At 48.5% G+C, this 4945-nt stretch overlaps 1 non-coding gene across 1 annotated transcript; it reads left to right on the forward strand.

Annotated features, from left to right (window-relative positions):
- Window positions 1-1017: 1017 nt before the first annotated feature.
- On the forward strand, window positions 1018-1099 carry TRNAS-AGA (transfer RNA serine (anticodon AGA)). The gene has a single exon. It is a non-coding gene; the product is annotated as a tRNA-Ser (tRNA).
- The last annotated feature ends 3846 nt before the right edge of the window (window positions 1100-4945 follow it).

Consider the following 4945-nt stretch of genomic DNA (forward strand, 5'->3'; position numbering starts at 1 on the left):
CACCAATTGTGAAAGATAATTTTTCTTGGTTATTAGCAGAAACCTGTTGCCTTTATGGGTTTCACAGGTTTCTGTTTCCCAGTTAATATCCGGGTAGTTAAAGTCCCCCATAACCAGGACCTCATTATGGGTTGCAGCTTCATCTATCTGCTTTAGAAGTAGACTTTCCATGCTTTCTGTTATATTTGGGGGTTTGTAACAGACCCCAATGAGAATTTTGTTACCATTTTTCCCTCCATGAATTTCAACCCATATGGACTTGACATCCTCATTCCCTTCGCTAATATCCTCCCTTAAAGTGGACTTTAGACAAGACTTTACATAGAGACAAACCCCTCCTCCTCTCCGATTTTTACGATCCTTTCTAAACAGACTGTAACCCTGTAAGTTAACTGCCCAGTCATAGCTTTCATCTAACCATGTCTCGGTTATTCCCACTATGTCAAAGTTACCTGTAGATATTTCTGCTTCTAGTTCTTCCATCTTGTTTGTCAGGCTTCTGGCGTTTGCGAGCATGCAGTTTAGAGGATTTTGTTTTGTTCCAATCTCCTCACTGTGGATTGTTTTAGAAATGTTCTTACCTCCCTTCTGAGTATGTTTTCCTGGGTCATCTTTGTTCGAGTCTAATGTTTTTCTTCCCGTCCCCTCTTCTTCTAGTTTAACGCCCTCCTGATGAGTGTAGCGAGTCTTCTGGCGAATGTGTGTTTCCCAGGTTTGTTGAGGTGTAGTCCGTCTCTGGCGAGGAGTCCATCATACCAGTAATTCACACCGTGGTCCAGGAATCCAAATCCTTGTTGTCTGCACCATCGTCTTAGCCAGTTGTTTGCATCAAGGATCCTGTTCCATCTCCTGGTGCCATGCCCGTCTACTGGAAGGATAGAAGAAAAACCTACCTGTGCATCCAGTTCCTTTACTTTCTTCCCCAACTCTTCAAAGTCCTTGCAGATTGTCGGTAGGTCCTTCCTTGCCGTGTCATTGGTGCCAACATGTAACAACGTGGTGCCAACAAATGTCTGAGTAGTCGTGGCCGAGTGGTTAAGGCGATGGACTAGAAATCCATTGGGGTTTCCAAGCGCAGGTTCAAATCCTGCCGACTACGAATATAATGTCTCTTTTCGGCCTTACTAACTATGTTACTATATACAATTATTAGGTTCTGTAGAAGGACGTAGATCTGGGTATTTATTATGATGGAATATAGGCTGAACTGGATGGACAAATGTCTTTTTTCGGCCTTACTAACTATGTTACTATGTTACTATGTATCAGAAGAAATGGGTGGACGTCCTTGGAGCTGAAGAGCTTTGGTATCCTATCGGTCACATCCTTGATCATCGCACCTGGAAGGCAGCATACTTCTCTTGCAGTTATGTCCGGTCTGCAGATGGCTGCTTCTGTGCCTCTCAGTAGTGAGTCTCCCACCACCACCACTCTTCGTTGCTTCTTGGCTGTACTTTTTGCTGTCACTTGTTGCTGTATGCCCTTTTCTTTTTTGCTTGCTGGTATTGCTTCATTCTTAGGTGTGCCATCTTCATCCTCTACAAAGATTTGATATCGGTTCTTCAGTTGTGTGGTTGGTGATTTCTCCATGGTCTTCTTGCTTCTTTTGGTCACATGCTTCCACTCATCTGCTTTTGGAAGTTCTCTGACACTTTTTGCACCTTCTGTGACCAGTAGAGATGCTTCTGTTCTGTCTAGAAAGTCTTCATTCTCTTTGATGAGTTTCAAAGTTGCTATTCTTTCTTCCAGACCTCGCACCTTTTCTTCTAAAAGGGCCACTAGTCTACACTTCTGACAGGTGAAATTGGATTCTTCTTCTGGTCGATCTGTGAACATGTAGCACATGCTGAAGCTCACCATGTAGGTTGTCACATCTGCCATGTTGCTCCTAGATCCTGCTGACTTGCTGTGTGTTTTCCTTCTTGTGTAATCTACTCAGCCAAGCTCTCTTGCAATAATGTCCTACAGGCAAAAATTACGGCGCGCGGTTTGGTGATGCTTTCGAAGCAGCTGGTCCCGGCTGTACCCAACGATCTTCTAGCTTAGGGAGACTTCGCTTCTCCCAGAAGGCACCTGGAATATGCAAATTAGCCTCCTGAAGCTTGAATGCCTGGTTTGGTGATGCTTTCGAAGCAGCTGGTCCCGGCTGTACCCAACGATCTTCTAGCTTAGGGAGACTTCGCTTCTCCCAGAAGGCACCTGGAATATGCAAATTAGCCTCCTGAAGCTTGAATCCCTGGTTTGGTGATGCTTTCGAAGCAGCTGGTCCCGGCTGTACCCAACGATCTTCTAGCTTAGGGAGACTTCGCTTCTCCCAGAAGGCACCTGGAATATGCAAATTAGCCTCCTGAAGCTTGAATCCCTGGTTTGGTGATGCTTTCGAAGCAGCTGGTCCCGGCTGTACCCAACGATCTTCTAGCTTAGGGAGACTTCGCTTCTCCCAGAAGGCACCTGGAATATGCAAATTAGCCTCCTGAAGCTTGAATCCCTGGTTTGGTGATGCTTTCGAAGCAGCTGGTCCCGGCTGTACCCAACGATCTTCTAGCTTAGGGAGACTTCGCTTCTCCCAGAAGGCACCTGGAATATGCAAATTAGCCTCCTGAAGCTTGAATCCCTGGTTTGGTGATGCTTTCGAAGCAGCTGGTCCCGGCTGTACCCAACGATCTTCTAGCTTAGGGAGACTTCGCTTCTCCCAGAAGGCACCTGGAATATGCAAATTAGCCTCCTGAAGCTTGAATCCCTGGTTTGGTGATGCTTTCGAAGCAGCTGGTCCCGGCTGTACCCAACGATCTTCTAGCTTAGGGAGGCACCTGGAATATGCAAATTAGCCTCCTGAAGCTTGAATCCCTGGTTTGGTGATGCTTTCGAAGCAGCTGGTCCCGGCTGTACCCAACGATCTTCTAGCTCAGGGAGACTTCGCTTCTCCCAGAAGGCACCTGGAATATGCAAATTAGCCTCCTGAAGCTTGAATCCCTGGTTTGGTGATGCTTTCGAAGCAGCTGGTCCCGGCTGTACCCAACGATCTTCTAGCTTAGGGAGACTTCGCTTCTCCCAGAAGGCACCTGGAATATGCAAATTAGCCTCCTGAAGCTTGAATCCCTGGTTTGGTGATGCTTTCGAAGCAGCTGGTCCCGGCTGTACCCAACGATCTTCTAGCTTAGGGAGACTTCGCTTCTCCCAGAAGGCACCTGGAATATGCAAATTAGCCTCCTGAAGCTTGAATCCCTGGTTTGGTGATGCTTTCGAAGCAGCTGGTCCCGGCTGTACCCAACGATCTTCTAGCTTAGGGAGACTTCGCTTCTCCCAGAAGGCACCTGGAATATGCAAATTAGCCTCCTGAAGCTTGAATCCCTGGTTTGGTGATGCTTTCGAAGCAGCTGGTCCCGGCTGTACCCAACGATCTTCTAGCTTAGGGAGACTTCGCTTCTCCCAGAAGGCACCTGGAATATGCAAATTAGCCTCCTGAAGCTTGAATCCCTGGTTTGGTGATGCTTTCGAAGCAGCTGGTCCCGGTTGTACCCAACGATCTTCTAGCTTAGGGAGACTTCGCTTCTCCCAGAAGGCACCTGGAATATGCAAATTAGCCTCCTGAAGCTTGAATCCCTGGTTTGGTGATGCTTTCGAAGCAGCTGGTCCCGGCTGTACCCAACGATCTTCTAGCTTAGGGAGACTTCGCTTCTCCCAGAAGGCACCTGGAATATGCAAATTAGCCTCCTGAAGCTTGAATCCCTGGTTTGGTGATGCTTTCGAAGCAGCTGGTCCCGGCTGTACCCAACGATCTTCTAGCTTAGGGAGGCACCTGGAATATGCAAATTAGCCTCCTGAAGCTTGAATCCCTGGTTTGGTGATGCTTTCGAAGCAGCTGGTCCCGGCTGTACCCAACGATCTTCTAGCTCAGGGAGACTTCGCTTCTCCCAGAAGGCACCTGGAATATGCAAATTAGCCTCCTGAAGCTTGAATCCCTGGTTTGGTGATGCTTTCGAAGCAGCTGGTCCCGGCTGTACCCAACGATCTTCTAGCTTAGGGAGACTTCGCTTCTCCCAGAAGGCACCTGGAATATGCAAATTAGCCTCCTGAAGCTTGAATCCCTGGTTTGGTGATGCTTTCGAAGCAGCTGGTCCCGGCTGTACCCAACGATCTTCTAGCTTAGGGAGACTTCGCTTCTCCCAGAAGGCACCTGGAATATGCAAATTAGCCTCCTGAAGCTTGAATCCCTGGTTTGGTGATGCTTTCGAAGCAGCTGGTCCCGGCTGTACCCAACGATCTTCTAGCTTAGGGAGACTTCGCTTCTCCCAGAAGGCACCTGGAATATGCAAATTAGCCTCCTGAAGCTTGAATCCCTGGTTTGGTGATGCTTTCGAAGCAGCTGGTCCCGGCTGTACCCAACGATCTTCTAGCTTAGGGAGACTTCGCTTCTCCCAGAAGGCACCTGGAATATGCAAATTAGCCTCCTGAAGCTTGAATCCCTGGTTTGGTGATGCTTTCGAAGCAGCTGGTCCCGGCTGTACCCAACGATCTTCTAGCTTAGGGAGACTTCGCTTCTCCCAGAAGGCACCTGGAATATGCAAATTAGCCTCCTGAAGCTTGAATCCCTGGTTTGGTGATGCTTTCGAAGCAGCTGGTCCCGGCTGTACCCAACGATCTTCTAGCTTAGGGAGACTTCGCTTCTCCCAGAAGGCACCTGGAATATGCAAATTAGCCTCCTGAAGCTTGAATCCCTGGTTTGGTGATGCTTTCGAAGCAGCTGGTCCCGGCTGTACCCAACGATCTTCTAGCTTAGGGAGACTTCGCTTCTCCCAGAAGGCACCTGGAATATGCAAATTAGCCTCCTGAAGCTTGAATCCCTGGTTTGGTGATGCTTTCGAAGCAGCTGGTCCCGGCTGTACCCAACGATCTTCTAGCTTAGGGAGACTTCGCTTCTCCCAGAAGGCACCTGGAATATGCA

Source organism: Ranitomeya imitator, chromosome 3 (assembly GCF_032444005.1).
Source record: "Ranitomeya imitator isolate aRanImi1 chromosome 3, aRanImi1.pri, whole genome shotgun sequence".
In the NCBI taxonomy this organism is placed as follows: domain Eukaryota; kingdom Metazoa; phylum Chordata; class Amphibia; order Anura; family Dendrobatidae; genus Ranitomeya; species Ranitomeya imitator.